Here is a 25,977-nt window from a genome sequence, read left to right on the forward strand (position 1 = left end):
TGTCCAAGCTCCTGGTCCGGTTGCTATCAGCATTGTCTGCGTCCGCTGCGTAGTGCGGCAGACCTGCATCCGTGTCTGGGGTCACCCGGTGCCACTGTTCCCGTGGCTATACAGCATCATCAGCCCATCATGTCTGACTCACAGTCTCAGCTACCCGCGGATTCCATGCCACTGCCATTGCTGCTAGGCCGCAGCCATAGGTGATACATAGTTTCCCTCCTAAGCCAAACATGGGTGCTGCCATGTTTGATCCGGTCACCTGATCCCAGTGAACCTATCTTGAGCATCTTGCTGTCCAGCTGATTGTCCCAGCCAATCCCCGCACACTGGATGCTATAAGAATACTGGGTAAAGACTGCCTAATCGCCAGTGCTATGATTATCATACCCTGTGTGGTTGTTTGCTCCCAGCTGCTTCCAGGTTACCTTGCTCCAGGATATTACATTCTGTCCGGAGACCTAAATTTCATCCAACTTGCAGCTCTGCCTGGCTCATCGGTGTTCCGCCATCGATACTCAGCTCCATCTGTATTTCGCCATTGATCTCTAGCTCCATTGGTGTTCCGCCATTGATACTTAGCTCCATCGGTGTTCTGCCATCGATCTCTAGCTCCATCGGTGTTCCAACATCGGTCTCTAGCTCCATCTGTGTTCCACCCTCGATACTCCGCTCCATCGGTGTTCTGCCATCGATCTCTAGCTCCATCGGTGTTCCACCATCAATCTCTAGCTACAGTGGTGCTCCGCACCAATATCCAATATCATCGGTATCCTTCCTATCTCCAGTGGTCAGTAACCTTCTCCTCTTTTGTATTGGGACTGCATCAGCGGTTTACACTGCATCTAAGGTTGCTGTTGTGTGCTCAACTGTATTGGGACTTCGTCAGTGGTTTACACTGTATCTAAATCTGCTGTTGTTGCTCACTTATATTTGGACTTCATCAGTGGTTCACACTGCATCTGATAAAACATCTTGCCACTGATGTTACATCTGTTACAGCATTGCCTCTAGTCCTATGCCTATGTTACTGCATTATCTGTGATACCAAATATTAAGTCTATTACCATCTGCCGCTATCTGTACCATCTTGCTTGCTGGATAGAAAGACTTATTTTAATTTACATTCTCCTCCATTCTGGTCACACCTTCGGACCTACACTCAAGTATACCACATCTTGGCTAATGTACAAGAACTTTATTAAAGCTCCCAGGTTCACATTCCAGTCAGCCCCTACACCTGAGATCTTCACTGGTCAGAGTCAGACGTCAGGCGTGACAGTTAGCACTGGCCAGATGGATTCAGGTGAAGAACAGACCCCACCCACCAGCCCTGTACAATTGTTGTCAGCTCGTATGGAACATTAAGAAGCTGCTCAGGGTCAGTTAATTCATTGTCTGCAAGACCTCTACTCTAGACTGGATAACTAACAGGAATGTAAAGAAAAGAGAACCTACCAAGTGGTAATTCTTTCCAGGCGCTGATTGGGGAGGTTCAGCACAGCAGCTATATACAGAGGTTGGTCAGACCTCACACACAATAAACATTCGAATTAGATAGCGCTAATAGGTCATAGATGAGATACGTAGGTCAAATTGCATATTTAATTCATAGAAAAATCAATATAGCATCCATATGGAATAACATGAACAATATTAATTGTTAAAAAAAACCTAATAAGTGGATTTTGAAATAAAAACTCCCTTATGTATAGATCAAGCAATAGTGGAGAAAATAGGACCTGTTCCTATAATATAGTCCCCTTCAAAAGTCCGTGGACCCAATTAGTAGTGGAGGGTCGACATTAATAGTTACCGCAGATGTATCCAAGGATAATTTAAGCGGCTCAGCAATCCGCAGTATTGCAGTTCCTTGGTAGGATAAGCGGTTGAGCAATGTCCACAGTTCAATTGGTTTACCTCCAATTAGGGTCTCTAGAATCACGGTGAATGGGGGGAACTTGGTTCAGGTCGTCCAATCTCCAGATGGTAAATGTCCAGGGAGTGATGCAGGAAGGCAGCTCACACCAACGCGTTTCGTTGTGTTCACACAACGTTTTCAAGGTGCTCACTAAGCTATAAACAGGGGTTTATATACCCAAACAATATGGCTGCTCATTTGCATAGATGATTGAAATTTGACCACCTTATCTCATAATATGACCCAATTAATGACAGACATTAGTAAATAAATATAAATATGTATTACTGAGTATATATAATAAAGAAGAGCCAAAAACACTCCAAAATGATATAGTTATATTCATATGGGGTGATCACATGACCCTTTGTATACATAACTATCATGTGCTGTAATGCACAAACCCCGGAGTGGATCGAGTATATATGTGTATGTACTAAATAGATAATGGTAGTGGTGACAATCCTTTCCAAGTAGGAGGAGATCTTAACCACTGTTTAATGTGTTTCTTGGGGGTCCCCTCCCCCTCACCCACATTGTGAATGGCACTAAGGAATGGAGATGACGCGATCGGATCCCATCCCGTCGCATCATCAAACGGCGTCTGGCCGCGTATCAATGACGCGGTCCGTATCTTGCATCGCGTCATTTCCGCCAGCCCCGGCCGCAGATGTCATGACGCTACGCATCACTAATTCCCCATGGTGTTACCACGGCAACGCGTCTATTACTGTGTCGCTAGGTGATTGCTTTGTGGAGATCACAGTGGGAGGCGTCCGGGAGTCCATCTCTGACACCAATATCTGTGTGTTTCCGCCAACCACTGTGCCAACCACACAAAGAACCATATAACATAACATGCATAATCTATGTAGATTCCATCAATCGGTATAACATATCCATAGTACACTTTATATCTCTTCCTAGGCCTCAACATAGCAACTATATAGCAAGATTATATGCAGGAATCTTTATAGTATATTGAGATAAAATACCGCATTTATCTTAATAGATATTAGAGTTGAAAAAGGAGAAAGGGAAAGTATAGGTATATATATGTATTTGCTAAATACATCTCAAGATTATGTCACAAATGTCCAGAGGGATGTATAAGAAATTTGATTAATCAACATAAACATATAAAGATCACGGATGATGAGTTCTTCCTATGGTTCCAGAAACACTCTTGTGGCACCAAGTTCAAACCTCAGCCATATATACCCATATTATAGTGGTGGGCTATAAGCATATAGAATGATCCCCCAACGTACAATATGGTGTGCTAATGGTATTATTAGTATAATTATGATGACATGGGGAAATCAAGGAGCAGAGGTGTAAACCAGAACACTCTAGCAAACAATCATAATACTGAGTTAAGTTCAACTGCTTCATTTAATCCTCTCGGATATATGGTATTCAGTTTGAACATCCAATATAATTCTTGTTTACACAGGACTTTATATCGATCACCCACTCTTTTCGTTATATCCACCTGTTCAATCGCTATAAGGTGTAAGGAACTGGGGTCTCCCCCGTGGTGATCCCTAAAGTGTCTGGAGACACTATGGGGTATATTTACTAAGGTCCCGATTTTGACCGAGATGCCGTTTTTTCATCAAAGTGTCATCTCGGGAATTTACTAAACTCAAATCTCGGCAGTGATGAGGGCATTCGTATTTTTTGTGAAGTCCAAGTTAAAAATTACGAATGAATACACCATCGGTCAAAACACGCCTGTTTAGATATGAATCTCGGTCATTTACTAACCATTCGTAATTGTAATGTCTGCCGTGAAAATGCATTTGCGGCCGTGAAAAAATACAAATCGTAAAAAAGTCCTAAAAAAAAAACAGACCTGCTTTTGAAAAGCGTGTTTACATGTGTACTCAATTATCCATTACTCACACCTGAATTGTTGGCCCTATAAAAGTGTCCCAGGCACATTTTGTAATTCTCTCACTCTGAAATGGCGGCTGTGTTGTGTGCCAATGACTTTCTGTTTGCTGTGGGATACCTGAGCCTGCCCCATGAGGCTTCCAGAAATCAGAGCCAGGTAAGTCAACATGGTCAGCAGGTTGTACAGGTGCCGCGGAGGCTGCGCCAGCCACGTTTTTTTAGGGGACGTTTAAACTTAAACGCATTGTCTGATGATAGGGTCATACAGATGTTCCGCCTAAATAGAAACAACATTTTCCGCCTGTATGACCTTGTCAAACTGGGACTAGACCCTGAGACAGCACGCTCACGCTCTGTCTCAGGCCTGCACAAACTCCTGGCTGTGTTACACTTTATGGCTACTGGGAGCTTCCAGGCTGTGGCAGGCGACGTTATTGGTATCTCGCAGCCAACCTTTTCAAAATATTTGAATCAGGTGAGTTGAAAAATACATACACGTTTATGTCTAAGTGTTGCTTCTGTAAGCTCTTACAACACAGTATTGTATAGAATACATAACATGACACTCACCTTAGATTGTTTACTGTCCACTCAGGTTTTGGATGTCTTGGATCCACATATTAATGCCTCAATCTGCTTCCCTACCCAGGAGTCGGAGTGGCGTGCTGTCAGGGTAGCTTTCTATGAGCTTGCTGGCATGCCCAATGTGCTGGGGGCCATAGATTGCACACACGTTCAGCTGAGACCACCTAGGGGCCGTCAATATATATATACCAACAGACATATGGCCCAATCCACTAATGTCCAGGTGGTTTGTGATGCAAAACTAAAAATTATGAGTGTGGTTGCAGGTTACCCTGGTGGCTGCCATGACTCCTTCATCCTCAGTCAGTCATCGCTCTTCGATAAATTTGAGGATGGACAAATGCCTGATGGCTGGCTGCTGGGTATGTTCCAAATGTGTTGTGTGTATGTATTTTAACTACAAACTCCATTTTTGTATAGGGTAATTAATAATCATACACATGTACTAATGTTGCCTATATATGTTTTTCAGGTGATGGTGGTTATGGCTGCTTCTCTTGGCTCCTTACTCCATTGTCCCAACCTGATTCTCCTGCTGAACACAGTTACAATCATGCACATAAGGCTACGCGGAATGTGATAGAAAGATGTTTTGGTGTGCTGAAATCACGGTTTCGGTGTCTGGATAAATCTGCTGGCCTTTTGTTGTATAGTCCCTCCAAGGTGACTAGGATTGTGTTCTGCTGCTGTTTTCTCCATAATCTGTGTTTGAATCAACATCTGGCACATGATGACGGAGAAAGCAGTCAGCAAGCAGAGGAGTTAGAAACATCTGGTGACAGTGTGAGTACAGATGTAGGGAGGCAGGTAAGGCAAGAAGTGATTCAGCGGTATTTTGCTGGTAAGTTTTTGTTGGATGTTATTAACCTTGACTAAACCCTTTGCAATACATTTTTGTAAGTGTGATTGTGTGTTTTGTTACTTAATGTTTGTTGTTTATAGTGGTGTGTACATTGTAGTTAGTTTTTGAGATAAATACATTGTCATTCATTACCCCAGAAAAACATACATACATAGCGTCTTCTACAATGTTTGACACGGACACTGGAAGTTGTGTGATAGAAAGAATAAAAATTTTATTGTGTTACACAAAAGATTTTTATTTTTTATTTTTTTCGCTTGTGTGTGCTGGGTGCCGTGCTTTGTGCTGGCTCACTGGCACGTGTTCGGGAGGATCGACGAACAGGGGAGGTTACTGGCGTTTGGCTAGGGGTCGTGGTTCCAGAGCTGGAGCTCACTTGTTGTGCTGCCATCAAAGAGATGTTCTGGCTTAAATTATGGATGCTGGCATTCAGTTGGTTGTTGGTTGCAGTGTGGCTTGCCACAATCCTGGACAATGACTCATTCACAACCTGATTGTGTTGTATCAGTTGGATGAGTGTTTGCTGCTGGCGTTGTTGCTCATCAATGATGCGCGTCAAATGAGCCAGCATTTGATTGTTGTCGGCCCGAATTTGATCCATCGAAGTGGCTATTCGACCTACTTGGACAATCAGTCTGCCCGAGTTGCGACTAATGCGCGGCAGATGATGGGGCAGACTGGCAAGGTGTTGGGTGTGGGCGGTCAGGCAGGCATTGTTTTGGGTCTGTTGTCTTGTCCAACTGGCCCAAAAGTCATCGGGTACTTGTTGCTGGGGTGGAGCTTGGAGCAGTTGTGGAGTAATGGAGGCTTGGGGGATATCCTGCGGCTGGGTTGGCTGGGTCTGGTCAACGGGTGTTAGGTTTAGTGTGTAGGTGGCCTGTTGGTCTTGTTCCTGCTGGCCAACATCGGGCATCAAGCTTGGTTCTGTATGGGGTGGGCAACATGCACTGTTTACTTTCAACATAATATATTTTGTTGGCCTAAACATTTCTAAATGAATTATACTGCATTTTTTGTTTTTTTAAAAATTGTGTTTTTCTAAACGAGGAATATTTTGATACAAAACACATAGATCCCATCACATGCGTGCACATAGACTGACTGCCGGAATCCTCACCTAACTACCTCCCCTCCACAGCATTACAGTGTTCTGTCACCTCCCCTGTCCAGGATATAGACTGCTCACCTGGATGGTCCAGAGGAGCGGATCAAGTAAGCAGTCTACCTCCAGGACAGGGGAGGTGTGTGAACACTATAATGGTGTTCAGGGGTTGGTGGTGGTTTGTTTTTGGGGAGTAATTTGGTTATTTTTTTCTGGGCACGTGTGTGTACTAAATTTATTACGATGGCTTTTAATTTTAAAATGTGATGTTGCCCATACCAACCAATAAGTTTTTTTTAATTTATGCATTTGCACCTTCAAAAAGTTAATACGTGAAATCTGATTGGTTGTTATGGCAAACATGTAATCTCAACTACAACTCACATCATAGTAACTGTACTGTGTATATTATTTTGTATGTGCTTATTGTACGTTTTTACTCACCAGATAACTGAGGTGATCGTGGCTCATCACTTTGTGGACTAGCCAATAGTGCTTGTGGTGGCTGGGGTGAGACTGCGGAGATGCGCCGCCTGGGTGGGGAAGATGGAGCCGCAGATTCTGATTCAAGACGCCGTGTCTTGCTTGGCCTCCTGGGTAAGTTAGCCAAGCCCTGTGATGGGCGCCTTAGAGGAGGTCGGCTTACAGAACTAGAACCTATGTGAATATATAAACATTAATATTTTGTACTTCTATGTGTTTGCAGAATATGTGACTACAGTGAATTCGTACCTGCAATACCAGCATCCTCATCAGTTGGCTGGGGCCTGTCTGGGCGGCTGGTCTGGCGTACTGTGGAAAAAGTGTTAACAACATTATTACCATACTTGTCCAAAACATTGATAACTGCAAAACCTTAGTGTACTGTAACCATCTTGTACGTATTGTCAAGTAAACTTATTTGTGGTTAAGATCTTCGTGATTACTTAATTTGGTTTTTCTACAAAAATGAACATGGTGTTGCACGAAATAAAACAGTAACATTGCTGAATTGTGTGCAAGATATTGCAGAGTTGGATTATTTGCAACTTAAACCAAAATTTATTCAAATTTAAAATACTACAAAAAACACACACACAAATCATACAAAGCGGCAATTATATACAACAGCTATGGGCAAGAAATATCTCATATTAAGTATTGGAACTACACATACCAGCATGCACTGCACCTGATTTTGCATTCAATAAAAGCAAAAAACAGCCAAGGCATGATGGGAAATGCAGTTTAAAAACAAAAATACACCTTAAGGGTGCTCAGGCCTGCAATACATGACCAACACAATGTATGCATACTTAAATTAAAAATTAAATTTTGCTGCATGATCATTTAAAAAAAAAAAAATGCCAACTCACCATCCTGCGTAGGGCGGTCCGAATCCCGGACATGAGTTGCAGACACCACTTCTGCAGGAATCAGTTCCCGCACAGGCTCCTCCCAGTCACGATAGGTTGCCCGGAAAGGGGGGCCACCCCCGGTTTGGCGGGCTGATTTTGCCTCCTTGGCCATCTTGGCCTTGACACGGCGCTTGATGTCGTAAAACCTCTTGCGACACGTGTCCTCAGTCCGCCTCACCACACCCTCACTATTAACTGCCACTATTACTTTCCCCCACAGGACAGATTTCCTGCGGGAGGACACCTTGGCAGCATCCTGGCCAAACAATTGCCGATGATGCCTCATTTGCTCCCGCACCAACGCCATGTTTTCAGCATAGCTGAACTTTACATTACGGCCAGTCTTGGTAGTGGTGCGTGGCTGCGGAGCCACAGCACCATCACTATCACTTGAAAACTGAGCAACAGGCACCCCCTCCTCCTCCTCACTCTCCTCCTCCCTCTCACTAACCCCCTCCACCTCACTCACCTCCTCCCTCTCACTCACCTCCACCTCACTCACCTCCTCCCTCTCACTAACCTCCACCACACTGACCTCTGAGTCAGACATAATTAGGACAAACGACACAAAACACAGAAAAAATAAAACACAAAACACACTCCTCCACTACTACTACTACACACCACACAGCCAACACACACACACTCACTCACTCACTCACAAACAATGACAAAAGACTTGAAAAAAAAAACAAGGACAAAAAAGTTTACAAACTCTGAAAAAACTAGACAACAAATATGACAATACTACTTACACACACAGTACAGCACTCAACAATCACAAAACTCCTCTCCAAATCCACCAAAAAATCCACAAAACTCACCAACTCCAAATACACCTTCCTCTCTCCTCTCCACTAGCTAAACCCACGAGGTGCGGTGTGTTTGGGGCGGTTTTATAGTAATGTGCACAGACACTCCTCCATCACAAATACAACCAATCACGTACGCGTGATAAAAACGAAACTTAGGACTGAAAACGCGGCCGCGAAATTAAAATCACTGCCGTAACAGACATGTGACGCAGTCGTAAAAAAAACACAAATCACGGCCGCAAAACATCAAAATCGGCCGAAAAAATCAACCTCAAAATACGAATGACTTCGACATCGGACAACAGAAAAAAAAAATACGACAGCTTAGTAAATTAGGCGTAATCAATTCAAAAAGTTGCACAATTCACTTTCGATGTCAATCGCGATTGTACTTTGACCACAAACTGAAAATTACGAATGTTAGTAAATATACCCCTATGTGTGGAGATTTTCTTAATGATATTCTGGCGGTGTTCCATGAAGCGAATCTTAATGCTTCTCGTAGTCCGCCCCACATATTTCTGATCACATCCACAGGAAAGGAGATATATTATGTAGGATGAGTCACAGTTCATGAAGCTGGTCAGTTCATACTCTTCTCCCTCCTTTATGTGAATGTGTGTAGTTTTCCTACATATATGTTTGCAGGTGATACACCTGGTGGCCCCGCATCGTAAGAAACCTTTGGGTCTCCAAGTCAGCCAGGAGTCCCCTTTGGTCTGTTGTGTGGTAACTTTTTGAATAAAACTGGGAGCAAGAATATTTTTAAGTGACTTATTCTTTTTAAAGATGAATTTCGGTTTGAGTGGTAAGTGACTTCTTAAAAGGTTATCCTGATTCAGAAGGTTGAAGTTTTTACATACAATCTTTTTGATCTGCATACTTTCATTATTGTATGTAGAAATAAAAGCTAGACTGTCCAATTCAACATCAGGATCATTTTCCTTTTTCTGTGTTTTATTTTCTCTTTCTCCTTTTTCAACTCTAATATCTATTAAGATAAATGCGGTATTTTATCTCAATATACTATAAAGATTCCTGCATATAATCTTGCTATATAGTTGCTATGTTGAGGCCTAGGAAGTGATATAAAGTGTACTATGGATATGTTATACCGATTGATGGAATCTACATAGATTATGCATGTTATGTTATATGGTTCATTGTGTGGTTGGCACAGTGGTTGGCGGAAACACACAGATATTGGTGTCAGAGATGGACTCCCGGACGCCTCCCACTGTGATCTCCACAAAGCAATCACCTAGCGATGGGGTAATAGACGCGTTGCCGTGGTAACACCATCGGGAATTAGTGACGCGTAGCGTCATGACATCTGCGGCCGGGGCCGGCGGAAATGACGCGACGCAAGATACGGACCGCGTCATTGATACGCGGCCAGACGCTGTTTGATGACGCGACGGGATGGGATCCGATCGCGTCATCTCCATTCCTTAGTGCCATTCACAATGTGGGTGAGGGGACCCCCAAGAAACACATTAAACAGTGGTTAAGATCTCCTCCTACTTGGAAAGGATTGTCACCACTACCATTATCTATTTAGTACATACACATATATACTCGATCCACTCCGGGTTTGTGCATTACAGCACATGATAGTTATGTATACAAAGGGTCATGTGATCACCCCATATGAATATAACTATATCATTTTGGAGTGTTTTTGGCTCTTCTTTCTTTATTATATATACTCAGTAATACATATTTATATTTATTTACTAATGTCTGTCATTAATTGGGTCATATTATGAGATAAGGTGGTCAAATTTCAATCATCTATGCAAATGAGCAGCCATATTGTTTGGGTATATAAACCCCTGTTTATAGCTGTTAGGGTCTCCTGCCCTGTGCTGCCACGTCGTCATGGCAACCGGGAGACTAGTGCTAGTGGAGTAACCTGAGCGCAGCTTATACTCCGGTTTGGGTCTTTTGCTGTGCAGTGGTTATAGGCTCTGTGCACGGCAGGGGATCCGGTGCTGGTTTTTGTGCTCACAGTCTGTGAGGTCTGAGTGGGGCGTGGACAGCACCTGCTTTATAAGGCCTCTTTTCAGGGTAAGCAGATGCTGCTGAATCTTTGTTGGTTAGTCAGTTCATGAAAGTTAGCCAGTACTGTGTAGCTTTGTATTTGTTTGTTGCTTACTGCAAATAGGCCTGGGGATTTGGTATTACACTCTGCCAATCCAGACCTAGCAGTAAGACTGGAGTCAGTCATTTAGCTTGCTGGGGTTCTGTTACTACTCTGTGAACTTAGCAAGTTTGCGGCTGTATTCTAAGACTTGCCTGTCTAATCCTGTCTCACTGTGCTAGGTGTCAGGGGTCAGTTTAGTGGCAGTAAGCTAAAACCTGTGCACTGCAAGTGAGAATTAGGATTGTGGAGATTCTCCTTGTGTCTATCATTCCATCTCTGACCAAGGAGTTTACTGCCACACCCGTTGGTAACCCTTTAGGGTTTTGCTGTTGCCCTTAGCAACAGCATTTCGGGTTCTCTACGTATTAAAACACAACATCTTGCTTTTCCATCTGAGCAGTTCTCATAAAAGGGAGATACCCAGTTCCTTAGCCTCTGGGCTTCTCTGTTCACTTTGTGTGTATTTTGTTACCCTATCACCTTCTGTGTACATTATGTCATATCCCCCAGTTTGTCTGTGAGTCCATCTGTTTTGCATAACAGTTCAAACACCAGTACATTCCTGCAGACACTGGAGTGCATAACAGTCCTGACACCAGTACATTCCTGCAGACACTGGAGTGCATAACAGTCCTGACACCAGTACTTTCCTGCAGGCACTGGTGTGCATAACATATTCAGCAGCCGAATACTCCTGTTGAAATTTTGTGGGAATATGGAGCATACCCCTCAAAATACGTTGCAACAGGTGGTCGATCAGGTGCAGGTCCTGACTCGACAATTTAATGATTTGTCCATTAAAATGCACACCTCACAGGCTGCTGGCGGAGCTCCCGCAGCAGCAGCACCTGCAGGGGTTAAGGAGCCGAAAGTAAATCTCCCGGATCGTTTTTCTGGAGATCGCTCGCAGTTCTTTTGTTTCAAGGAGAGCTGCAAGCTATACTTCCGGCTTAGGCCTCAGTCTTCTGGGGTGGGCATAGTGATTTCCTTGCTACAAGGAGACCCACAGGTCTGGGCATATGGGTTGCAGCCTGACTGTCCGTCGCTTAAAAGTGTTGACGCTTTTTTTACGGCACTGGGCATGTTGTATGATGACCCTGACAAGACGGCCTCAGCCGAGGCTCAGATTTCGATCCTTAAGCAAGGGCGAAGGCCAGTTGAGGTTTACTGTACGGAGTTTCGGAGGTTGGCCCATGATACCCAGTGGAATGACCCAGCCCTGAGACACCAGTACCGAAGAGGTCTTTCTAACCACATAAAGGACCAACTGGTACAATATCCCTTGCCTGATAGCTTGGATCAGCTCATGCAGTTATCCATCCGGGTGGATAGACGGCTGAGAGAGCGTAGGCTTGAAAGGGAGACTGAGATTTCCTTCCTTCCCAAGGGAACCTCAGACTCTGAGGAATTTTCTGAGGAGCCTATGCAGATTGGGGCTACCCGCCTCTCCTCGCGTGAGAAGACGCGGAGGAGACAGCAGGGGTTGTGTTTGTACTGTGGGAATAAAGGTCATGTGGTGTTATCATGCCCAGAAAAGCCGGAAAACTTCAGGGCCTGAGGGTGATGGGAAATATCCTGTCAGGCCAGAAGTCAGAATTTCCCAAGAAGACTTTTATCATTCCGGTGACCTTGAAGATCCTCGGTCAAACTGTCAAGACTGAGGCCTTTGTGGACAGTGGGGCCGACGGGGTTTTTATGGACCGCCAATTCGCCCTGAAACACTCTGTTCCCTTAGTACCCTTGGCATCGGAAATTGTGATTTGTGGGTTAAACGGGGAACCATTATCCCAAGGTAAAATTACCTCTTGCACTAGCCAGATTTCTTTGTTTATTGGAGCCACACACTCTGAAAAATTGTCCTTTTATGTGACTGTCTGTACTTTTGCCCCATTGGTGTTGGGGTTACCCTGGTTAAGGGCCCACAATCCTCAATTTGACTGGGTCTCTGGGGAGATTCTTAGTTGGGGTACTGATTGTTTCAGGAGTTGCTTGAGCCTTCCAGTCAGGCTCTCGCAGCTAAGTTTGCCAGGATTGCCAGGGTGTTATGCAGATTTTGCGGACGTGTTCTCCAAAAAAGTTGCAGAGGTACTACCTCCCCATCGCCCCTATGACTGTGCCATTGATTTGTTGCCAAATGCTAAGCTTCCCAAGAGCAGGTTGTACTCCCTGTCACGTCCTGAGACTCAGGCTATGGCAGAGTACATTCAGGAGAACTTGGCTAAGGGATTTATCAGACCTTCACAGTCTCCAGTTGGGTCGGGGTTCTTCTTCGTGGGTAAAAAGGACGGTTCGTTGCGACCCTGCATCGACTTCAGGGAATTGAACCGTATCACGATTAAAAACTCATACCCACTGCCTCTCATTTCGGTCTTGTTTGACCAGCTTCGTACTGCCACCATTTTTTCTAAGATTGACCTACGCGGTGCGTACAATCTAATCCGAATAAGAGAGGGGGATGAATGGAAGACTGCCTTTAATACCCACTCAGGGCATTATGAATATTTGGTGATGCCTTTTGGGCTCTGTAATGCCCCGGCAGTCTTCCAGGATTTCATGAATGATGTGCTCAGGGAATATTTGGATAGATTCTTAGTTGTATACTTAGATGACATCCTAATCTTCTCCCATTCCCTGGAGGAACATCGGAAGCATGTACGCTTAGTCCTCCAGAAACTCAGAGACCACCGGCTTGGGGCGAAGCTGGAGAAGTGCGAATTTGAAGTTCAGCAAATCGCATTTCTAGGATATATTATCTCCCCAGAAGGTTTCCAAATGGAGGGTTCCAAGGTACAGGCAGTCCTGGATTGGGTGCAGCCCACTAGTTTGAAGGCGCTTCAGCGTTTCCTGGGCTTTGCGAATTTTTATAGACGATTTATCGCTGGATTTTCGTCTATAGTGGCGCCCTTGGTGGCACTCACTAAGAAAGGGGCGGATGTTGCTCACTGGTCTTGTGAGGCTAAAGCGGCTTTTGCCTGTCTCAAAAGGGCATTTGTTTCGGCCAAGGTGCTGCGACACCCAGATCCAGAGCGTCCTTTTGTGGTGGAGGTGGATGCCTCTGAGATGGGTATTGGGGCAGTGCTTTCTCAGATGGGAGTGTCTGATAATCGCCTTCATCCCTGTGCTTACTTTTCCTGTAAATTTTCGCCTGCCGAGATGAATTATGACGTGGGTAACCGGGAATTGTTGGCTATTAAGGATGCACTCGAGGAGTGGAGACACTGGCTTGAGGGGGCTAAGTTTGTGGTCTCAATTCTCACTGACCATAAGAATCTGGCATATTTAGAGTCAGCGAAGCGTCTCAATGCCAGGCAGGCACGATGGGCTTTGTTTTTTGCTCGCTTTAATTTTTTGATAACATATCGCCCTGGGTCAAAAAACATCAAGGCTGATGCGCTCTCGCGGAGTTTTGCTCCAATCCAGGAGACCACCGAGGAGCCGTTGCCCATTGTTTCCCCATCATGTATTAAAGTGGGCATTACCCAGGACCTCTTATCATTAGTCCTTAGAGCACAGGAGCAGGCTCCTCCAGACCTTCCGGTAGGTCTTTTGTTTGTGCCTCCTAGGTTAAGACAGCGAGTGTTCCTGGAATTCCATGCCAAGAAGTCGGCAGGTCACCCGGGTATTGCCAGAACTCGGGAGTTGCTATCTAGGGCGGTGTGGTGGCCCTCGGTGGTAAGGATGTGGATCAGTGGGTTCGGGCATGTGACATCTGTGCCCGAAATAAGACTCCTAGAGGGGTTCCTGTTGGCCCATTACATCCACTCTCTATCCCATCTAAGCCATGGACCCACATTTCAATGGATTTTGTGGTGGACTTGCCCAAATCCTCGGGGATGACAGCCATCTGGGTTGTCGTTGACAGGTTTTCGAAGATGGCGCACTTCGTTCCACTGGTTGGGCTGCCATCAGCCAGACGCCTGTCTGAATTATTTATGCTGCATGTTGTGCGTCTCCACGGGTTGCCACTTGATGTGGTCTCTGACCGCGGATCCCAGTTTGTGGCCAAATTCTGGAGGGCATTTTGTTCCGATCTCCAGATTTCTGTCAGCTTGTCGTCAGGCTACCATCCGCAGTCTAATGGGCAGACTGAAAGGGTGAACCAGTCCTTGGAGCAGTTCCTCAGGTGTTATGTCTCCAAGTGTCAGACTGACTGGGTTGCTCATCTGTCCATGGCGGAGTTTGCCTATAACAACGCGGCTCACTCTGCTACAGGGATCTCTCCCTTCCTTTGTGTGTATGGGCATCATCCTAAGGCCAATTCTTTTGACCCCCTGGACTCCACGCCTGGTGGTTCCTCTGTGGTTTCGGTCCTTAGAGGTATTTGGCGGAAAGTGAAGAAAGCCCTTGTGTCTGTGTCATTAGTGACCAAAAGGGTTTTTGATAAGCGGAAAAGACCCTGCAGCTTCAAATTAGGAGACTTTGTCTGGTTGTCTACCAAGAATTTGAAGTTGAGACAGCCATCTCATAAGTTAGGGCCCAGGTTCATCGGCCCTTATAAGATCACCAGGGTTATCAATCCGGTGGCATTTCAGTTAGATCTGCCCCGTTCTTTGGGTATCAATAAAACATTTCATTGTTCCCTTTTAAAACGGGCGATTAGTAATCCTTCTTCCAGTGGAAGACCTTCCCCTCTTCTGATACGTGGCCAGAGGGAGTTTGTTGTTGAAAGGATTCTTGACTCCAAGGTGGTTCGGGGTCGGCTGTCATTTTTGGTGCACTGGAAGGGGTATGGCCCGGAGGAGCGGTCGTGGGTGCGCAGTTGTGATCTTCATGCCCCCAGACTGATACGCTCTTTCTTCTCGCAGTTCCCCGATAAACCCGGTGGTAGGGGTTCTTTGACCCCTCGTCAGAGGGGGGGTACTGTTAGGGTCTCCTGCCCTGTGCTGCCACGTCGTCATGGCAACCGGGAGACTAGTGCTAGTGGAGTAACCTGAGCGCAGCTTATACTCCGGTTCGGGTCTTTTGCTGTGCAGTGGTTATAGGCTCTGTGCACGGCAGGGGATCCGGTGCTGGTTTTTGTGCTCACAGTCTGTGAGGTCTGAGTGGGGCGTGGACAGCACCTGCTTTATAAGGCCTCTTTTCAGGGTAAGCAGATGCTGCTGAATCTTTGTTGGTTAGTCAGTTCATGAAAGTTAGCCAGTACTGTGTAGCTTTGTATTTGTTTGTTGCTTACTGCAAATAGGCCTGGGGATTTGGTATTACACTCTGCCAATCCAGACCTAGCAGTAAGACTGGAGTCAGTCGTTTAGCTTGCTGGGGTTCTGTTACTACTCTATGAACTTAGCAAGTTTGCGGCTGTATTCTAAGACTTGCCTGTCTAATCCTGTCTCACTGTGCTAGGTGTCAGGGGTCAGTTTAGTGGCAGTAAGCTAAAACCTGTGCACTGCAAGTGAGAATTAGGATTGTGGAGATTCTCCTTGTGTCTATCATTCCATCTCTGACCAAGGAGTTTACTGCCACACCCGTTGGTAACCCTTTAGGGTTTTGCTGTTGCCCTTAGCAACAGCATTTCGGGTTCTCTACGTATTAAAACACAACATCTTGCTTTTCCATCTGAGCAGTTCTTATACAAGGGAGATACCCAGTTCCTTAGCCTCTGGGCTTCTCTGTTCACTTTGTGTGTATTTTGTTACCCTATCACCTTCTGTGTACATTATGTCATATCCCCCAGTTTGTCTGTGAGTCCATCTGTTTTGCATAACAGTTCAAACACCAGTACATTCCTGCAGACACTGGAGTGCATAACAGTCCTGACACCAGTACATTCCTGCAGACACTGGAGTGCATAACAGTCCTGACACCAGTACTTTCCTGCAGGCACTGGTGTGCATAACAATAGCTTAGTGAGCACCTTGAAAAAGTTGTGTGAACACAACGAAATGCGTTGGTGTGAGCTGCCTTCCTGCATCACTCCCTAGACATTTACCATCTGGAGATTGGACGACCTGAACCAAGTTCCCCCCATTCACCGTGATTCTAGAGACCCTAATTGGAGGTAAACCAATTGAACTGTGGACATTGCTCAACCGCTTATCCTACCAAGGAACTGCAGTACTGCAGATTGCTGAGCCGCTTAAATTATCCTTGGATACATCTGCGGTAACTATTAATGTCGACCCTCCACTACTAATTGGGTCCACGGACTTTTGAAGGGCACTATATTATAGGAACAGGTCCTATTTTCTCCACTATTGCTTGATCTATACATAAGGGAGTTTTTATTTCAAAATCCACTTATTAGGGTTTTTTAATAATTAATATTGTTCATGTTATTCCATATGGATACTATATTGATTTTTATTATGAATTAAATATGCAATTTGACCTACGTATCTCATCTATGACCTATTAGCGCTATCTAATTCGAATGGATAACTAACAGGCTACACTCTGTGGTCCAGGGGCTCCCAGTGTACCCCAGGTGGACTAGCCTCCAACTGGTACAGCTGTTCCTCGTCTCCACCTGCTGACTCCTGCTAAGTTCCATGGTTCTCCTAAAGCCTGTAGGGGATTCTTAAATCAATGCGAGATCCATTTCGAACTGCAGCCCAGCAACTTCCTGACAGAGTGTGCTAAAGTTGCATATATTATCTCTCTCCTGTCCAGTTCAGCTCTGGATTGGGTATCACCATTATGGGAAAAATCTGATGTCCTTCTGTCTTTGTATAAGGACTTTGTGTCATCTTTCTGGCGAGTATTCGATGATCCTGGGCGTGTAACTTCGGTTTCAGCAGATATATTATGTCTTCACCAGGGATCTCGATCTGTGTGACAGTATCTGGTACAGTTCTAAATCCTAGTATCTGAACTTACCTGGAACGACAAAGTGCTGTATGCAGCATTCTGGCATGGACTTTCTGAGCGTATAAAAGATGAGCTAGCCCAGTGGTTCCCAAACGCGGTCCTCACGGCACCTCAACGGTCCTGGTTTTAAATGTATCCATGCTTGGCCACAGGTTACTTAATTAGCACCTTAGTCAATTTGATTTAACCATCTGTGTTGAGCCATGGATATACCTAAAACCTGGACTGTTGGGGTGCCTTGAGGACCACGTTTGGGAACCTCTGAGCTAGCCACTTGTGACTTACCTCCAAAGTTGGATGAGCTCATCTCATTGTGTACCAAAGAGGACCTCTGTTTTCGGGAACGTGCAATTGAACGTGAAAGGGCCACTCATTCTAAGGTGCAAGTCGTCTCTATACCTTGTCCAGTTTCTCCAGCTAAAGAGGAACCAATGGAGGTAAATCGCTTCTGCTTGTCTCCAGAGGAACAACAAAGATGCCGCTCTGCACACCTGTGTCTCTACTGTGCTGCCCCTTTGCACATGATTAATGCATGGCCAAAGCATCAGGAAAACTCCAAGTCCTAGCCCATCAGGGAGAAAGCTGGCTAAGAGTAATTAAATCTTCTCCATCTGTGAGTGACTGTATTCTACCAGTTTCTTTGCAAATTTCCCAATGCTTCAGGAATGTTTCTGCCCTATTGGATTCAGGAGCAGCAGGGAATTTCATGACTGCAGAACTGGTTCAGCTGTGGTCCCATCCCACCAAGAAATGTATCCTGTGTATCTCACTGCTGTAGTTGGCTTCCGAATTCCAGATGGTACTATTAATTGCAGGACACTGCCTATCCAAGTTAAAGTGGGGGTCCTGCATTCTGAACTATTGTCTTTCCTAGTTATACCCAGAACCCCCATCCTCTGGTTCTTGGCCTGCCTTGGCTCTGCCTCCACAACCCCCAGATCGATTGGAAGACTTCTCAGGTAACAGCCTGGGGGTCCTCTTGTTTTGGTACCTGTCTTCAGCGGGTCCTTCCAGCACATACTTCAGCCTCCAAGTCTTCAAATATTCCACCTCATCCATATACCGACTTTACCGATGCCTTCAGTAAATCCAGTGCAGATGAACTTCCTCCTCATAGGGAATGGGACTGTCCCTAAGACCTTATTCCAGGCAAGACTCTGCCCAGAGGTCATATTTACCCTCTCTAGCCTCCCGAGGCTCAAGCCATGGCAGACTACATCAAAAAAAATCTTACCAAGGTATTCATTCGACCATCCTCCTCTCCTGCCGAAGTGAGTTTCTTTTTTGTAAAGAAAAAAGATGTCCGACTGCGTCCATGTATAGACTATTGAGGTCTCAATGACATTACAGTAAAGAATCGGTACCAGTTACCTCTCATCACCGAGTTGTTTTATTGTGTCACTGGAGCCACCATTTTTACTAAGCTGTATCTAAGAGGTGCATATAATCTCATTCTCATTCTTATCCAAGAAAGTGATGAGTGGAAAATGGCCTTTAACACCAGGGACGGTCATTATGAGTACCTTGTCATGCCTTTCGGACTCAGTAACACTCCGCGATCTTCCAGCATTTCATAAAGGAAATATTCTGAGACCTGCTCTACTGACACGTTGTCGTATATCTTGACGACATTCTTATCTTCGCAAACAACTTGGAGGAACACCGGTATTGGGTGAAAGAGGTCCTGTCCCGTCTACGTGCTCACTGTTTATTCTGTAAACTTGAAAAGTGTATGTTCGAGGTAAAGTCTATTCCATTCCTTGGATACATTATTTCAGGCTCCGGTCTTAGAATGGATCCAGAAAAACTTCAAGCAATTCAAAATTGGCCATTTCCTTTTTCGTTGAAAGGCGTTCAACGGTTTCTGGGCTTTGCCAATTACTACAGAAAATTCATCGCATTTTCTCTACCATCATTGCCCCCCATCTCTGCTCTAACTGGGAAAGGAGCCAATCCGGTGAAGTGGTCTGAAGAGGCTACCCAAGCTTTCCATCTTCTAAAACAGAAGTTTATTTCAGCTCCAGTCTTGAAACAACCAGGCTCTTTGTTACCTTTTATTCTGGAAGTAGATTACTCATCCGTCAGTGTGGGAGCAGTTCTTTCCCAAAGGGCTCCTGATGGTCATCTTTACCCCTGCAGGTTCTTCTCTAGTAAATTCTCACCCGCAGAGTACAACTATGCTATTGGCGACCAAGAATTGCTTGCAATAAAATTGGCATTCGAATAGTGAAGATATCTACTCGAAGGTGCTTCCATTGAAATCACCGTTCTAACTGACCACAAAAATCTGCTGTACCTCAAGTCTGCTCAATGTTTTAATCCATATGGGCTCTTTTCTTTTCCAGATTCTGCTTCAAGCTGTCATTCTGTCCTGGGTCGCAAAATCATAAGGCTAATTTCCTTAGTGAGTCAAGTTCAACTAAAAAGTATTTAATTATCGATCTAGTAGCATTCTCCGCAGTGGGAGTGGTCTCTATGCCTCTTCCAGGGAAAAGCGTTATAAAGCCAGCACTTCGGAAGAAGCTCCTCCAGTTGGCACATCGCTGGTCATGTTGGCATTCAGAAGACCTATGAGTTCATCACCAGGCCCTACTGGTGGCCAACCCTCAAACGGGACTTACAGGACTTTATTGCTTCTTGCTCTAAGTGCGCGCAGCACAAGATCAATCGTCAGTCTCCTGCCGGGCAATTAATGCCCTTATCTGTGTCTTTGTTACAGACCTCCCTGAGTCCAATAAATACAATACCATATGGGTGGTAGTTTACCAGTTCACCAAGATGGCCCACGTTATTCCGCTCACAGGTCTTCCGTCAGCTTCCAAGCTGGCTCAACTATTTGTGTAAGAGATCTTCAAACTCCATGGTCTACCTATCGAAATTATTTCTGACAGAGGAGTCCAGTTTGTTGCCAAGTTTTGGCAATGTCTCTGCCTCATTCTTCAAGTCAAGTTAAAGTTCTCCACGACCTATCAACCCCAAACAAATGAACAGACTGAAAGGGTGAATCAAGACTTGGAGTTCTTTCTTCAAATTTATGTATCCTCCTCTCAAGATGACTAGGCCCACTTACTTCCTTGGGCAGAGTTCTGCCACAACAACAGTACCACTCTTCATCCTCATCCACACCATTCTTTGCAAACTATGGGTACCGTCCCAGACTTCCTGAATTCTTTCAGCTTTCAGCTGCCTCTCTGCCAGCAGTGGATCTTACACTCCAACAATTCACTAAGAATTGGAAGCTAATTCGATCATCGCTTCTCAAGGCATCTGACAGATATAAGAAGTTTGCTGACAGGAAACGGAAAGAGGTTCCTGCTCTCTAACCAGGAGATCGGGTGTGGTAGTCTACTAAAAATCTGAGGTTAAGAGTGCCTTCTATGAAGTTCTCTCTTCACTATATTGGACCGTTTGCAATTGAGCGAGTCATCAATATGGTGGCTTACAAGCTGAAACTGCCTCTATTCCTGAAACTCCCCAGCATCTTCCACATTTCGTTGCTGAAACTGCTGGTTCTGAATAGATTGCATTCCAACCTTCCGAAGGCAACTAAGGTACAAACTCAGCGTGGAGTGGAGTACGAAGTGGCTAAGATCCTGGACTCTCGTATTCAGTACGGTCATCTCCAATACCTAATTGATTGGAAAGGGCATGGTCCAGAATAGCAATCCTGGACCAATGCATCTGATGTCCATGCTCTAAAACTTGTTCAAGCTTTGCATACCAGGTTTCCACGCAAGCCTAAGAGATATCCTGGGGCCACCCCTAAAGGGGGGTGTTGTCATGGACCAGGTAATAAAACAGTCTTTCTTACATCTCAAGTCTCTGTCCAAGCTGTCACTGCGCTCCAGGTCCAGTTGCTATCAGCGTTGTCTGCGTCCACTGCATTGGGTGGCAGACTTGCATCCGTGTCTTGGGTCGCCCGCTGCTGCTGTTCCCGTGGCTATACGGCATCATCAGCCCATCATATCTGATTCACAGTCTCAGCTTCCTGTGGATTCCATGATGCCGCCATTGCTGCTAGGCCGCAGCCACATGTGACACAAACATAGTTTCCCTCCTAAGCCAAACATGGGTGCTGCCATGTTTGATCAGGTCACCTGATCCCAGTGAGCCTATCTTGAGCATCCTGCTGTCCAACTGATTGTCCCAGCCAATCCCCGCACACTGGCTGCTATAAGAATGCTGGATAAGGACTGCCTAATCACCAGTGCTATTGATTGTCATACACTGTATGGTTGTTTGCTCTCAGCTGCTTCCAGGTTACCTTGCTCCAGGATATTCTTTTTTGTGCCCTGAGACCTGAGTTCCATCCAGCTTGCTGCTCTGCCTAGCTCATCGGTGTTCCGCCATCGATACTCAGCTCCATCGGTGTTCTGCCATCGATACTCAGCTCCATCGGAGTTCTGCCATTGATACTCAGCTCCATCGGTGTTCTACCATCGATCTCTAGCTCCATCAGTGTTCTGCCATCGATCTCTAGCTACAGTGGTGCTCCGCACCAATTTCCACTATCATCTGTATCCTTCCTATCTCCAGTGGTCAGTGACCTTGTGCTCATTTGTATTGGGACTGCATCAGTGGTTCACACTGCATTTGATAGTACATCTTGCCCAGTGGCGGAACTAGCGAGCGGTGGGCCCAGGTTCGACAAAATGCTTTGAGCTCCCCCCATCCCATCCAAGTCCCCCCCTCACCCCTGGAGAGGATCTGGTGAGGGGGACCTGCTCAGGGCCAGAGAAATGGATACCTAGCAACAGTGCCGTAACTAGACATTTTAGCACTGTGTGCAAGAAACGGCATCGGAGCCCCACCCCTGCATGCAAAACAGGGGCAGTACGTGCCGTAGGCGCATGTAAAAATACATAGGGGCGTGGCTTCATGGGGAAGGGGTGTGGCCACAAAATAATACCAATTCATAAAACGGTGCACAGTAGTCTCCACTATTCAAATTACGCTGAACCACTACACCAGGTAGAGACCCTTTTACACCTTACGGTGGACAGATTCCCCTTTTTTACATATTATGGCAGACTGCGTCCCCTTTTTACACATTACGGCAGACAGCGTTCCCCTTTATACACATAACGGCAGACAGCATGCCCTTTTTACACATAGCGGCAGACAGCGTGCACTTTTTACACATAACGGCAGACAGCGTCCCCTTTTTACACATAACGGCAGACAGAGTGCCCTTGCTACACATAGCAGCAAACAGCGTACACTTTTTACACATAACAGCAGACAGCGTCCCCTTTTTACATATAACGGCAGACAGCGTCACCTTTTTACACATAACGGCAGACAGTGTGCCCTTTTTACACATAACGGCAGACAGCGTGCCCTTGTTACACATTACAGCAGACATCGTGCCCTTCTTACACATTACGGCAGACAGCGTCCCCTTTTTACACATTATGGCAGACAGCGTGCCCTTTTTACACATTACGGCAGACAGCGTGCCCTTTTTACACATTACGGCAGACAGCGTACCCTTGTTACACATTACGGCAGACAGTGTCCCCTTTTTTACACATTACGGCAGGCAGATTCCCCCTTTTTACACATTACGGCAGACAGCGTGCCCTTTTTACACATTACGGCAGACAGTGTGCCCTTGTTACACATTACGGCAGACAGCGTCCCCCTTTTTACACATTACGGCAGGCAGATTCCCCCTTTTTACACATTGCGGCAGACAGCGTCCCCTTTTTACACATCACGGCAGCAGATTCCCCCTTTTTACACATTACGTCAGGCAGATTCCCCCTTTTTTACACATTACGGCAGACAATCCACCTTTTTGGAAAGAGAGAAAGAAAGAAAGAAAGAAAGAAAGAAAGAAAGAAAGAAAGAAAGAAAGAAAGAAAGAATTATACTTACCCTCTCTGCTTGCTTAGGCTCCTCGGGGCAGCTTCTGGCAGAGATCCTGGGCAGGAGAGAAGGAGGAGGAGGGAGGTGGAGGAGGGAGCCGCAGCAGCGCTGTGTTATTGGTGGAGGCGCTGCTGCTGCTGTCCCTCTGCTTCACTATAGGCTGTTCGCCGCCGCTGTGAATGCTGGGATGCGCTTCACAGCGGCGGAAGACAGCCTATAATGAAGCAGAGGGACAGCAGCAGCAGCTCCTCAACCAATAACACAGCGCTGCTGCAGCACCCTCCTCCTCCACCTCCCTCCTCCTCCTTCCCCCCATACCGCTGCGTTCCTCTCCTCTCTCCGGGCGGCTGTGTGCTGCGGGCAGCGGTTGCCCGCAGCACACAGCGGCATGTAATGAGTCAGTTTGACTCATTACATGCTTTGGGCCCTGGACAGTGGCGGGCCCCAGTGCAACGCACTGGTTGCACTGGCGGTAGTTCCGCCTCTGATCTTGCCATTGATGTTACATCTGTTACAGCATTGCCTCTAGTCCTATGCCTATGTTACTGCATTATCTGTGATACCGAATATTAAGTCTATTACCATCTGCCGCTATCTGTACCATCTTGCTTGCTGAATAAAAAGACTTATTTTAATTTACATTCTCCTCCATTCCGGTCACACCTTCGGGCCTACGCTCAAGTATACCACATCTTGGCTAATGTACAAAAATGTTATTAAAGCTCCCAGGTTCACATTCCAGTCAGCCTCTATGCCTGAGATCGTCACTGGTCAGAGTCAGACAGCAGGCGTGACAACTGGGATATATAAATTAACATTTATAGGAGGATTCCCTCTAATTGAGCTCCCTATTAATTTGAGACATATAAGATTCATTATCACCAGAGTATTTTTTATTTGAGACTATTTTCAACATTCTAGGACTCATACCTGTCTTATATATGTGCATTGAATATTTAATGCAAATATGATTTTTTAACAACAAATGTTTATTTTATATATTTTGTTTGCTCGGATATAACTTACCAATAGATAACATGTGACATTTAGTTGGTTTTTGACCAGTGGAGCACAATTCAGAATTGTTTGCTTTTTTGTACATATGTACGTGTACATGTGGTAGGGAACATACAATGTAGGCTCCACTGGGGCATGGACTGATGTGAATAGCTACAGAATATATGTATGCACAATATTGTTAATAAATAAATAAAAACATGTTTGAAAGGGAAAGGGTATATTAAGTGGGGACAGTCCAAAACTAGATAATCCTTTTAAATAGGAACCTGACACAAAATTTCATTTTGGGGTAGTTTAATATGTTATGCTAGCAATATAGTAATACAAATGAACTTCTCAACCTGCTTAATTAAAATAAAATGTATTTATTTATTTATTTATTTATTTATTGATGTATCCTTGTTCCCAATTTTTTATTCTGTTTTCCCACATAAGCTAAGTTTGTTCACAGTGCTATAAATTCCATGAACAGAAACACCTGGCCAATGATATCTCAACAGAATTACTAAGTAAAAGATAAATCAGAGCTGATTTTTATTCACATCACCCAACATCCTACTAAATATTTTATAGATTTTTAAAAACATATTTACCTGCATCCAAAATGTCATATTTCTTTTCTTTTTTCTTTTTTTTTGAGCTGAGGAAAAATGGTCCCCTGAGCCATTTACTGCTGAGTGAAAAACACAACGATTTTTGCAAGAACCTTCAACACTCACAGGATTAGACAAGCAAACAATGGTAAGATGGTTCAAGTCGGTTCTAGAATCAGGTCAGTAGTAGATCACTCATCACTATTAGAATGCCATGTAACCTGTTCCCCCAGCCTGTTGTATTTTCTAAAGTCAAACTTCCTGACTTGGTTAGCTGATTCCTGGCTCAAGGGCAACAATTTTGTTATTCTGACAAATGAGCAAATATAAGTAAATATTACTGACATTTTTCTTCACACATAGGCAGTGCAATATTATCCTTCTAACTTTATTTCCAAAACAGGACAAAGTACCTCAAGTTCCCAGCCTTATCACCTGCATGAAAGTTGATATGTAGAACGATTTGTGTGAGCTAATGTATATCTTACAGGACTCTATGGAAGGGGGGTTGCATTTTGAAATAGGAAACAGAGATACTCATGAAATCTGAAATTTGTTCAGTTTATACAATCTGACATTTAGCTCATTTTCTTCTTCAGTGTTACATACAGTCCCATTGTTCTAGTATCATGTTTATTAGTCTTTATTAAAGATTCATTAATTGATTTGGCAAAGTTCAAAATTTTTCAGATTTGAATTGTTTCTTGCCCTCTAAACTTCTTGTGGACAATGTAAAATTCAAAATTTTGTAATTTTAGAATAAATAGATGAACAACAAATTGTACTAGTAATCTATTATAAATTAACTGTATGCCCTGAAAATATCTTTGTATGGAGGTGACATACTCTATGATGAACTGAACTATTGTGGATCAGCCGGGATAGGTTCCTATCATTGGTTCTTGACATTTAAAAAGGAAGTCATGAGTGAATCGGAGAGGTGAAGCCCCGCCCACAATGAAACC

Source organism: Pseudophryne corroboree, chromosome 9 (genome assembly GCF_028390025.1).
Source record: "Pseudophryne corroboree isolate aPseCor3 chromosome 9, aPseCor3.hap2, whole genome shotgun sequence".
Lineage (NCBI taxonomy): Eukaryota > Metazoa > Chordata > Amphibia > Anura > Myobatrachidae > Pseudophryne > Pseudophryne corroboree.